The sequence below is a fragment of the Cryptomeria japonica genome, chromosome 4 (genome assembly GCF_030272615.1).
Source record: "Cryptomeria japonica chromosome 4, Sugi_1.0, whole genome shotgun sequence".
NCBI classification, from domain to species: Eukaryota; Viridiplantae; Streptophyta; class Pinopsida; order Cupressales; family Cupressaceae; genus Cryptomeria; species Cryptomeria japonica.
Genome location: NC_081408.1, coordinates 6,931,578 through 6,945,730, shown reverse-complemented (window position 1 = coordinate 6,945,730; position 14,153 = coordinate 6,931,578).

Sequence of the window (14,153 nt, the reverse complement as noted above, 5' to 3'; positions counted from 1 at the left end):
GTTGTGTTGCCGACCTAATTGATTTGTTTATAAGGTTGCTGAAGTTGTTTAGTTCCAGTGTTGGCAAAGATCAGTTGAGTGTGTGGTTGTCAAATCGGATGATGTATCTGCAGTTTGAGTAAAGGCAGATAGGGGCATGAAAAGGATCTGAACAAGCAAGTATAGTGCTATTCAAATAGATCAGAAAACTCTTGTTGTTTTCTAACAATTACAACAGAATTGAAATCCCCTAAATGGGTAAGCTCTAACAAGCTTGGTGTTATTCAAATCCTCTAACAAGGTGATCCATTAGCTTGGATTTTCAAATCCTCTACTGAGGTTAATCCTTACAGGGTATTTCTTCTAACAAGGCATTGTAGTCAATCCCTTAACCGAGTGGTCCCTAACAGGATCTGTTCTTGACAGGACTTTTGTAAAGCTTTAACAGGTTAGGCTCCTAACAGGATGAAATTCAGAAGAATTCATATAGTTATCTTGTGAGTCTCATCTCACCATGGTTTTCCCCATTTGGGTTTACACATAAAAAATATTTGTGTCAAGTGGTGAATGTTTTTGTGGTTATGTTCTTATGATTGATTTACTTAACTAGTTTGATAAGTCATGATAACCGGAAGCATTGAAAAATGAAGTTTGTTGACATATGAAAAATCATTTGGGTGTTTATGAGTTTGAAGTTGTTTACTATTAATTTGTTGTAACAATCAACCAGTTTATCTTATGAGTTTTTATCTTGACAGTGGTATTACATTGATAGTTATGAGATTACTTTGAGAGATTGATTTTGAGATTGGTGAAGTTTATATTAGTTTTTCTATCTACTGATTCACCACCGCCCCCCCCCCCCCCCCCCCCCCCTTCAGTAGTTGACCAGATACTTATTCTTTCATCATACCATCAAGGGGATCCTATCTCCCCAATTTTGTTCACCATTTTAGCTGAAAGCTTGAGTCGGTTATTGCAGAAGTTGGTGATATTGAGAGATAGTAAGGGTCTTAGGCCCTCATCTTCCAATATGGTTTGTTCCCATCAACAATTTGTGGATGATACTATCCCCCTTGGTGCTTCCTCTATTCTTGAAGCTAGATCCTTTAAAAGTGCTCTTTAGACTTATTCTAGGGTCTCTGGCCAGTTGATCGATTGGAACAAGACATCTATTTTTTCATTAACACTCCCCTTTGTAGGCAAAGAAAGATTGCAGATATTATTGGATGTCCTATTGATTCCTTCCCCTCAATCTATTTTGGGTTTCCTTTAGGGGTCTCTCCTCCTGATTCCTTCTGGAGTTCTACTATGGACAAGTTTTGTAAGAAATTGGTTGTGTGGAAAGGGGCTTTATTGAGTCAAGTGGGGAAGTTGTATCTTCTGAAGGCATCTCTTCAAAATATTCTTGTCTATGCTCTAAGTATTTTTAAGATCCCCTCTAAGCTTGTTGATGCTATAGACATAATTCAGAAAAGATTTTTATGGACTGGGGTAGAAGAGAAAAAAAGACTTCCTTTGGTTGCTTGGGAAATGGTCTGCAGTCCTAAGTGTTATGGGGGCCTTGGCTTAAGGACCATAAAAGACTTTAATAATGTTCTATTAGCTAAACAAATTTGGAGGTCTTTTGGTGATAGAAAGGACTGGAACTTGGTTTGGTTCAGTAAGTATCTTCAGGATGTTCCAAATATAGCCTCCTTCCTTCAATCCAACCACATCCCTAAGGGTTTGACTATTTGGAATATCATCCTCAAGGCTAAACATGTTGTTGATGTCGGTGTTCGGTGGGTTCTTGGAAAAGGTAAAAATATAAGGTTTTGGGAAGATGTTTGTCTATTTGATAGACTCCTATGTTGTGATGATAATTTGGTGTCTTTTATGGAGATTTGTAAAGAAAGATTTGGCTCTCTAGTTAGTCATTATTGGTAGAAATCTTATTGGGTTAGGCTAGAGGATATTGATGTTGTCTTCTCTCTTCTCCAGCAAGCTTTGATGTCCTTTTTTGTAGATCGGGATCATGATGATTTTTTTACTTGGAAGATGACTTCAGATGGTTCATTCTCGATTGCTTCCACCATCAAGGTTATGAGTCCTCCCATTCCACATCTGCCTGTGTGGGCCAAAGCCTTGTCTAAGTTTCTTATTCCAAAAATCAACATCTTTTTTTGGCTACTTATTCAAAATAAAGTCCTTACTGTAGATAAACTCATGAGGAGAGGTTTTCAATTACCGAATAGGTGTTTTTTGTGCCTTAATGATAATGAATATGTTTCACATCTTGTTCTCCATTGTCCTTTTACCTATGATATCTGGAGCAGAATCCTTAATCTATGGAGTATTGATTGGGTCTTTCCTGAGAAGGTGGAAGATTTTTTTACTCAATGGAAGTGCCCCTCTTCTAATCCCTTTTTGAAAAATATTTGGTCTTTGTTATTGCCTTTTGTGTCTTGGCAGGTGTGGAAAGAAAGAAACAATCGTATATTTAGAAATGCGGCTTGTTCTTCTAAGATTGTTTTCGAGAAAATTTGCAGAGCTTCTAGAGAGAACTTGATCCTGTCTATTGGTGATGATGGGCCTGTTTCTTCTTCCTATGTCAAGGAGGAGGATAAGATTGTTGCTAGGAATTGGGGACTTCAAGTTGACATCAGTAACTAAAAAGTGAAAAAGAGTAGGGATGGTATTGTCTGGTACTACTCTCCGGAAGGATGGATGAAAATTAACTTTGATGGTGCTGCTAAGGGGAACCCTGGTAGGGAAGGATGTGGGGGTGTTATAAGAGATTCTAATGGGATTTGTGTGGCTGCTATTGCTTCTCCTTTGGGGATTCGGTCCAATCACATAGCGAAGGCCATGGGAGTTTTGGAAATCCTCAAAGTTGTTAGACAATTAAAAATGAATAAAGTCTAGATTGAAGGGGACTCATTAAATATTATTAGATGTCTCAAAAGATTGGCCAAGCCCTCTTGGAATATTAATAATATCATTCTTGATTCCCTTAATATTATTGATGACTTTGAGGATTGTAGTATAACTCATATTTTTAGAGAAGCCAACAAGTGTGCAGACTTCTTTGCTAACTTTGGAGTTAGCTTTATTGCCTCTTTTTCGTGGAAAAATGAAGGATCGTTACCTTTTGAGGTGAAGGGGAACTTATTTTTTGATCAAATTAATGGTATCAATTCCTCCTTATCTAAAAATGATTACACCTAATGAGAGAAGGAATGGAAATTATTATACCAACAGGGGGAAGCTTCTAGGCGGGATGATTTGGCTCCTTTTGCATGCTTTTTGGGTTGATTTCTCTGTCGAGTCTCTTAACGTTCATTTCCCATGTTTTCACTATCAAGGCTTTTAGTTTGTGATTGTGATTGTGATTGATATCTTTGAGTTGGTCATCACCATGGGAGGCAATATCAACAAGATTGAACCCCTGAGTTGCTAGGCTTGGAAGAAGGAAAAGAAAATCTAGAGGAGACTGCAGAAGGGAGGAGTGTCTAGTTTCATGGAGAAGCTACATGGTAAGAAGAATCATGCCTCCAAAGCCTTTGTTAAGGGATGGTCTAAGAAGAAAGTCACCCTATTCAGCCAAACTATCAAATTGGATGAGGAGTTAATTGCGGAGGTGACAGATATGTCCATGGAAGGCATGAAGTTCTTTAGGGGTCAGAAGTTGTTTGACAGTGTTGTGAAGACCTTCCCTAAATTTGATGTGGAGAGGAATAATCTGGTAAAGTTAAACAAATCTTACTTTACCCCTTTTCAAATTACTTTTTTGGAGGAAAAATCTTAGGGAAATTATGGAGTATCTCACTGTTCATGGTAGGTTTACAAAAATATACAACTATCATTTTGTCCTTTTAAACCATTTTCACCATGGCATTAAGATTTTTGTCCCTTATTATCTCGCCTGTTCTCTGAATGATAATGTGGCGGATTTCATTAAATATCCTAAAGCTAGCCCTCTTGTCCATCAAGGTCTTATCCTCTTGATTTATGAGTACTATAAGGTCAGGGCTGAGCAAATTCAAAAATGACTCTAGTGATGATAAGGAGTATGAACCAAGTGATGACCCTGGGGAGTCTAACTCTGAGGAGGAGGACAATGCCACTTCACCTCCTAGGTCAAGGGTTGATTCCATGGCTCATATGTTTGATCCTGAGGAGGAGGGTAAGTCATCTCCGCATGAGTATGAAGCCCAAGATTCTGAGCCGATGGATTTAGACTCAGAGGAATTACAGGATAAGCCGAAATCCATGATTGACATATTGGGCACTTCTAGGAGCTCCTCATTTGATTTTTACCATTTCAACAGGTGGACTTTCCATGAAATTAAGATTCTACACTTAAATTTAAGATCCACAAATGCCAAAATTGAAGAGGGTGAACTTAAGTAGCATAAAGATAGGTAGATGTTGAATAATAAGAGGGCAGCTCAGGATATAGAAGATTATGCTACTTGGACTGTGGGGGTAAAAAGTATGATGTTAAAGATTTTAAAGAAGAATGGCAAGGCAGTTGAACTTTTAAAGATAACATATGATTAGAAGAACAATGAGATCAACCAGAAGATGATGCAAATTGAGGAAGGTATGAAGAAAATTATGGAGAATATTGCTGCTATGATGAAAGTTTTTACGGTCAATATGAATGCTTTGGTTTCCAGGCTAGAGAGAATTCATAATGAGAAGAATGTTATGGATCTAGAAAATGAAGCTAGGGCCTCGAGCTCGAAGATGACTCTTCGCACTACTAGGAGAATTAGATAGAGCACTAAACTGGTGGAAGAGTCTCTTCCACAAGACCTGTTGGACCTTAAGGAAGCTGCTAAGACTATGTTGTTGCTTGAGAAGGAGGCCTCCTAGGCTTTATACATTTTTAAGTAGGTGGTTTGTGTTTGTTGTTGTGCCAACATCTCGTTGGCCTTTTGTTGGTCTTTCTGTGGCTGCTGGGTTGTATTGCTTATGGATTGCAGCCAGTTTTATTTCTTAGACCTGGGTTCTTTTGTGATACTCTAATGTTTTATCTTTAACTCTTTGATGTAAGGGGTTTAGAGTCCCCTCAAAACCTATTTTTGCTTAATAAAAAACAAGGGTTTTTGCAAGACAACATTTGCAAAAATAGAGGAATTTCTATTTTCCTCAGCCTAGTTGCCACAAAAATAGAGCCACTAGGATCACCATCATCTCCATGATTGTCTTCATTAGAATTGCCTTCACTTTCACTTCTCTCTCCTGATGTAGAAACCTTTGTTACCATAAGGGTTTGATGTGTCACTTTCATGATCACCACCCTTGAAAGGACTCATTTTTTTTCCTAATTAAGGCTAGATTAATTTTGCATTTAGGCAATCTCAATTGTTGATGTGGTAGAGGGTGACGTCATGAGGTTTGAATCTTGGTTATTGGCACTATAGGCAAGAAGCCCCACCATTTCACCACAGGGTTGTTAATTTTGGATCAGACTATAGCAATATAGATATCAAAGACAAAAAATCAAAACAATGAACACAAGGGACATAACAAATACCCTAGGAAAACCTCCCTCTTGGAGGTGAAAAACCTAACTATAAATCTCGGATCTTGTTATGCAATAATCAGTAGGTATCTTTACAAATCTGCTTCAATACTTGAAGCACTTAGAATAGATGAAACTAAACTAGGGAACATCAGTACAATGTACTTATATGTTGATCAAGAAGGACAAATCATAAACACCATTCACTAATAATGGAGTGTTTGCATCCTCTGAATGGGTTCACTATCCCTTGGAATTGGTTCGCTACCCTTGGAATGAAGTTCATTGACTTTGAATATGGTTCACTACCCTTGATTGATATTCATTGACCTTAGGATGTACTTTGATGATCACTGTTGGTGTAAGATTATTGTGTAAGTGAATACATTCACTGATTGTGTGTAGATACAATGATTTAGGCTTTGTATATATATGTGTCTTAGCCTCCCAAATCACCCTAGGTTGGCTTACAAGAAGATTAATTTAATTACAATATAATGATTTAGGTTTGGCACTCAATATAGAGTCAGCTCCATCAACACATTACAAGTTACATTGAGATTATTGTATATAAGGTATGCCTAAGGACAAGGGCCAATTAGTCACATACACATGCTAGGTCGTCCCTAGAAGGGATCCGACCTAGCTATAATATCAACACTCCCTCTTAGCTAGGGAGGAGACCTTCTCAAATCTGAGTCACATAGTGACAACCACCATGGATACACCCATTGATGGAAAATAAATGAACACAAGTGCCCATCACACAATCATGATGTTGTCATCTCAGCATGACATTCACCACAGCTACTCTGAGAAGGTGAATAAACACAAGTGCTAGATCATGGAATTTCTTCCATGACATCCACCATACCTACTCATAGAGGGTGGAAGAGGGATTTCACCTCAAACTTCTCCTAGAGAAGAGTGCATTATCACCATGCCTACTCGCAAAGGGTGGAAGATACATCTCAATGTATCACTGATGTTGAGACTCCCTCTCAGCTAGAGCTTCATTCTCCACAACTCCAATCTTATCTTGAAAGTATGCAAATTTCACTCAAGCAAGAGGCTTGGTGAGAACATTTGTTGTTTTCTCATCAGTGCTGATGTACTTCAACTGAATATCATTCCTTTGTACCATATCCCTGATATAGTGATACTAGATTTCCACATTCTTTGTTCTGTCATGAAATATTGGATTGGCAAAAAGCTTCACATAGCTTTGGTTATCACTATGGATAATTGTAGGCTCCCAAGGTTGTCCAAATAATCTCGCAAGGAGTTTTTGAAGCCACACTGCTTCTCTAGCTGCCACACATGCTACAATGTATTATGCTTCTACAGTACTCAATGCTATTGAAGACTGTTTCCTACTACACCAGGAAATCATCACGGATCCCAAGATGAAGCGAACTCAAGGAGTTCTCTTACGATCAGTGACACTTATTACCCACTCCAAATCAGATCAACCTTCCAAGTTCATTACTGTGTTGGAAGAGTACTTCAACCCATATCCAACTGTGCCACACAAGTATCTCAAGATATGCTTGGCTGCAACTAGATGAATCTATCTAGGTTCACACATAAACTGACTGAGACCACTCACTCATAGCAAATAATAGGTCTAGTGTTAACTAGATACATCAAGGATCCAATTAGCTACCGATACTTAGTAGGATACACAAGATCTAAACTAGTTGCAGATTCACTCAACTTCTTCAAGTTAGATTCCATAGGAGTAGACATAGATTTACAATATAACATTCCAAACCTCTTCAAAATATCAATGGTATATTTTCCTCGACTTATAATAATCTCATTAGGTTTGTTCCATACTTCTAACCCTAGAAAGAAATGCATGAGACCTAGATCTTTCATTTCAAATTCTGAAGTCAATTCTTTCTTACATCTAAGAATGAGATGATCTTCTCCACTCATAAATAAATCATCAACATATAAAACCAGAATTAACATCTCACCATTGAATACCTTGAAGTAAAGGTTTGGATCAACATCATTCTTATAGAAACCTAAGCTTACCAAGTACTTGTCAATTCTTTCATACCAAGCATGGGGAGCTTGCTTAAGGCCATATAATGCTTTCTTCAATTTGCATACATGAGACTCTCTCTCATGGATCATGAAGCCTTCAAGTTTCTCTATGTAAACCTCTTATTCAATAACTCCATTGAGAAAAGTTATCTTTACATCCATATGATGTAACTTCCATCCCTTAGTTGTGGTAATAGCAATGAGAGTCTTGATAGAAGTATATCAAGCCACAGGGGAAAAGTTTTCCTCATAATCTATGCATTCCTTTTGAGAGAAGCCACGAGCCACAAACCTAGCTTTGTATTTCTCAATACTTCCATCAGCAACATGTTTAATTTTAAACAACCATTTGGAAGATACAACTGACTTACATTTGGGTGTAGGCACAATATCCCAAACATCATTCTTGATGATAGAATGATATTCTTCATCCATAAAATTATTCCATGCTTGCTAGTTAATGGCCTCTTCAACCCTAGAAGGTTTAGTCTCAATGATGTTGCACATCATTGCAACATAGTTAGAGAACTTTTGAGGTCTCCTACTTTATCTAAAAGTACCACTTGGGGCTGCAAACTTTTATGCCTCCTATACAGTGTTTCTTGCCCAAAGGGGTCTCTTCTTGCTCACAATAATATCTCTAGGCCCATCAGTAGGATCCATAGGCTCAACTGGATCATCATGCTCTTCAGGTTCTGTAGACTCTCTCTGAATCTCAGTATCATGATCAATATCCAAGTTTTGAGGGTTATCATGAACTTTATTGTCAATCTCCATACTTGAACCTTTAGACATTTTGAATGCAATATCTTCTTCAAAAGTAACATCTCTACTAACCTCAATATACTTCTGACCTAGAATGTAGATTCTGAATGCTTTGGAGGTTTCGTTGTAGCCCACAAGAATTCCTCTCTTTCCAGATGGTTCCAACTTGGTTCTCTTTTCTTTGGGTACATGAGCATATATTGGACTCCCAAATATCCTCAAGTGGCTAATGTCAGGTTTGATCCCTGAAAAATGCTTCTTTTGGAGTCATATCCTTCAATACACGGTGAGGGCATCTATTGTGAATGTATATTGTTGTCCTAGATGCTTCGACCCAAAGAAAAGTTGGCATGTCCTGATCATGAATCTTAGGCTTCACAACCTCAACTATGGATTCGTTCTTTCTTTCTACAACCCCATTTTGTTGAAGGTTGTAGGGAACACAAAACTCCCTCTTGATTCCTGCCTCAATACAAAAATCATGAAAACTACCCGAGGTGTGGGCGTGTGCACAAAGATGGTGGTCAGAAAAGTGGACACCACCCAAAAAAAACTTGGAAAAACAAGCAGCGTGTACGCGGTTTTAAAATTTCAAATTCTCGCGTATGCACTTAGGTTTGTTCTTCTCGAGCCTAGAAAAGGTAGCGCATACGCGCTAAGCTTAGGAAACTGAGTGCGTACGCGCTACGCCTAGGAAAATTAGCGCGTATGCGCTGCTTATAGGAAAATGAGTGCACACACGCTAATAATCCTAGTAAAACCGCATACGCGGTGCCTGATGAAATTTTTTTTAAAAAAAACTGGGTCCTCATTTACCCGAAAAGCACATTTTTTACTCTTTTTTCCCATTTTTTAAGCTAAACCACGAACGGGGTGCGAAATTTGTCCTCAGGCTATGGATCAAGGTTAGTTTTTTTTTTTTTTTTTTGTCTTTCTTTCTGGTTTATGCAATTTGTTTTACATTTTGAATTTAATTTCATTAATTTTGATTAGGTTTTTTCATTTTTTGTTTCAAAAACCAGATTCTTTTAATCCAGAACAAGAACAACCAAATGCACCTCCTGAAAACCCACAAGAACAACCAAATGCACCTCCTGAAAACACACAAGAACAACCCCCAATTCCTCCTTTTAACCAGACAACCAAAACAGAGGAAGAATTAATTAATTAGTTAGGGCAAAATACATCCAAAATCAATAAACTGATTGTAAAATTGAAAACTTCTGAACTTGACCATCATCAATCCCTCGCCACTAGCCTAGAAACATTAGCTAGTGGTGCCATAGCTGTTTCCACTGAAATTACCAAATGGGGAAGCTTTAGGGATAGGTGTCGTCAATTCTATGCCAATGGGCTATCATACGATGGAGTTAAAAACAAAAATATTTCTAAACAACAAATATGTGCCCTTTTGTTGACCCCAAAATTGGTCAGTCATTACCTCCTAATGCAAAGAGGTTTCCCATACATTGGTGTACCAATGTGCAGATGAAGAATCTTTTTTGGCAAAGGTCGTGGATGGTCTTTGACGATCCACCTTGTAATAATTATGAGGTGCCATTATATTTTTTGAGAAAAATATATTGTGAGTTTGTGCTCAATGTGCACCCAAATTATTTTGACATGAGAGAGTTTCATGGTAGAGGTGGTGGCTTTGCCCAAGATAGACCTGGAGCTTGTAGGCAATTAGCCGCAGAGAGTTGCCACCCCTTAGCACCCAAACCCAAGGTGCATCAAGTTGTCCCATTAGAGCTGAAAGAGTCGATGGAGCTACAGACTCTTCAGGCAGCCACAACATTGACTGGTGCCATCATCCAGCATGGGACATCATTAGCACACCCTATTGTATTGGATGATGAGCCATTAGAGGGCGACAGAGAGCCCATCGAGCATATGTGTGTCAGTTGCTCGGGGATATGCTCGAGGATAGATGATGCAGCCAGTGCAGATGGATACTCATATCATCTATGCACAATTTGCAGTTGTAGATGTTAGGCTCACATGGTTGAGGATGTCACGCTGACAGATGAGTTGATGGACATGGTGTTTGCCCATGAGCCACAGACACAGGTGTGTTGATTTGAATTCATAACATTTTATTTATCAGTCACTTTAATTTTGTAATTACATAAATGAATTTTCATTTATACATCGATTTAAATTGAGACAAATAATATGCATTTCAGGTTGCAGCAATGGTATCCCATACACCTCCCCCAGTTACCACAGCTGCAACTTCGACGCCTGAGGTATAAATTTTGTAACATGTTAAAATAGAATAGTACACTTTGAATTCAAAAAAATACAAGATATACTAACTATCTTTAATGCTTGGTCCAATTTCTAGTTTGTAGGTGTTGACAGGGGACGAAATGTCCTAGATTGATGACATCACGTTGTCGGTGATCGATTTTGGCCTATAAGGCTATATGGTATCATATTTTGTACAACTCTTTTTATGTATTGTTTTGATGGAATATGCAAGTCATTTCATTTCAGATTTTTAAAATTATGTTTAATTTATTATCTGTACTAATATCTCATGTTAATTTTATGTTTTTAGGGCACCTCCTCTGCGTCTAGGGCTCGTTCGAAGAAAAAGAATATCTTGAAGACGCCAAAACATGTGAAGAAGGTAATTGAACACATTTTTAGTTGTACAATTGTTTGAAAATGTTGAAATCAAGTATTAGTTGGGGTTTGTAGATTGATTAGTGTTTTTTGTCTATTTTACATGTACAACAGCTATTGAGCTTTGTGGATATGTTGAATGCACCTAATTCGCCCGCAAATCAAGAGAGGGCAGAGGTATGTATCTCTACTTTATTTTCTTGATTTCATGATTATATGCACGCGTACATGTGAACTTGTCATATATTATAATCTTATATTTTTTTCATACAACAAATATCCATACCTATTTCGTCAATGGAGAACCCTCCTCCTTGCACTAGAGAAGCATATCAGGATCCGGTACACTTTTGTTTGATATGTAAAATTAATTGTTTTCAACCTTCAAGACTTATCATTATATTAATTGTATTTAATCTTTGTACATTTTTTGTATAGGTAATAGCGACCGTTTCTACATTGATGGTGAGCCATCCTCGGTCCATTGGAGAAGCATCTGAGGCATAGGTACGTCATTGTTCTCTATATTATAGTTTTTAAGTGTTTTTGATATATTTATGTTAGTACATTGTATTAATTGTACATTTAATCTACAATAGACTCCTTTGCAGTATGACCATAACGTGGATCCATTTAAGTATGTCTTCAAGAAAATTCCTAAGAGTGACAAGGAGAGGAGAGCGAAGACATTAGCTCTTGGATCAGCCGATGAGGTAATCTACATTTCAATTGCAAAGGAATTAAAGTTAAATGCATAGTTATGATGTCAATTGTGAACTATTTTCTACAAAAGAATTCTAACTTGGCTTTTGAATTGTGGTTTTGCAGCCATCTACAAAGCCGCGTACTGCGTCGAAGAGGCTTGTTTTTGATGATCCACTAGAAGTTTAGGATCATATAGTGTTATTTTTGGTCATAGAATGATCAATACATGTAGATATATTCTACATTTTTATTGTATATCGATTTGGACATGGCATATGCCACATTTTTGTAATACTTGTATTGACTTGGCAGACATGCCTTTTTTTATATATATAAATATCGATTTTTGATCCAATAAATGTGTAATGAGTTCATTATTTTGTATTTGTTGTATTTTGTGGTTGTCCTTTTATAAATTTAAATGAATATTTGTATATGTAATCAACAATATGAATATAAACAATAAAAATATATGATATAAAGCATTGCAATCATGGAATATGATTTGATAAAATTTCTAAAATGTTGAATTAACCGTACAAAACTCCTTGTATTCAGTTCATTATTGGGTATTCGTTGTATTTGGTGGCTGCCCTTTTATAAATTTAAATGAATATTTGCATATGTAATTAACAATATGAATATAAACAACAAAAATTGACAATATGAATTTAAACAACAATGTGTTTGGTGTGAGAGCACCCTCACGCTTGCAATGGTCAAATTTTATTCCTCATGTGCACAAATCAACATCGCGAGCGCATCCGGGTGGGCATGTTTACGCTAGGCATGCCCTTATCGTGCATCCCAAAGCACCAGAATGTCAAGAGTCATACCCTACCGGTGAGCTCTCTCAAGTGCCCTGAGTCCAAAAAATTGTCAAAATTTGACGAACTGTTTCTTCCAATCTACGACACATACAATCAATCTATTTGATCCCGTGGGGTCACGTGAGGCTCATCTACAATGGCCTATCTCGGTTTTCGATGACTTGAAGCCATTTTCAATTAGTAGCATTTTTTTGCCTGCTCAAAAAATCGTCAGTTGCTTGCAAGGAAAAGTTGCAAGATTGGCTAGAATTGATTTTGTTCCTTGTGTGCACAAACCAACGTCATGAGTGCATCCGGGTGGGCATGTTTAAACTAGGCATGCCCTTGTCATGCATCCCAAAGCACCAAAACGTCGAGAGTCATACCCTATCGGTGAGATCTCTCAAGTGCCCTGAGTCCAAAAATTGTCAAAATTTGACGGACTGTTTCTTCCAATCCACGACACATACGGTCAATCTATTTGATCCCGTGGGGTCATGTGAGGCTCATCTACAATAGCCTATCTCAGTTTTCGATGAATCGAAGCCATTTTCAATTAGTAGCATTTTTTCACCTGCTCAAAAAATCGTTAGTTGCTTGCAAGGAAAAGTTGCAAGATTGGCTAGAATTGATTTTGTTCCTCGTGTGCACAAACCAACATCGTGAGCGCATCCGGGTGGGAATTTTTATGCTAGGCATGCCCCTTTTGTGCATCCCAAAGCACCAAAATGTCGAGAGTCATACCCTACCGGTGAGATCTCTCAAGTGCCCCGAGTCCAAAAAATGGTCAAAATTTGACGGACTGTTTCTTCCAATCCACGATACATACGGTCGATCTGTTTGATCTCATGGGGTCACGTGAGGCTCGTCTACAATGGCCTATCTCAGTTTTTGACGAATCAAAGCCATTTTCAATTAGTAGCATTTTTTCGCCTGCTCAAAAAATCATCAGTTGCTTGCAAGGAAAAGTTGCAAGATTGGCTAGAATTGATTTTGTTCCTCGTGTGCACAAACCAACATCGTGAGCGCATCCAAGTGGGCATGTTTACGCTAGGCATGCCCCTGTCATGCATCCCAAAGCACCAAAACGTCAAGAGTCATACCCTACCGACGCAATATAGAAGTTGCTTGACAACTTTTTTGACAATTTTTTTGACAACAATGACAATTTTTGCTCAAATTGTATCTAGTCTCAATCTATCACCCCTATGACCCGATAATGACTCAAATAATTATCCATGATTATACAAGAATCAAGAATGCTCATGATTGACCAGGGACACATCACATATACTCAAAACATAGTCACAAAACATTGACACACAAAATAGTCACAAAACATTGTCACATATTATTCAAATCAGCTCTTGGCTATTTGATTATACAAAAAATTGTCTTCCAAATAATCTCATGGGCTTTTATACAAAATTTGGCATTACAATAAATGCGATTCAGCTCATCACCATTTTAATAAACAAATCACTTATGGGCTTTTATACAAAAATTAGCATTACAATATGTGCGATTCAGCTCATCGCCATTTTAATATACAAAATTTGGCATGTACATATGTACAAATCAGCTCATTGCCACTTAAATATACAAAATTATGCCCCTAAACATGTAAAAATCAACTCATGGGCATTTATATATACAAAAAATGAATATAGAACAATTCGTCGACAATTTATACA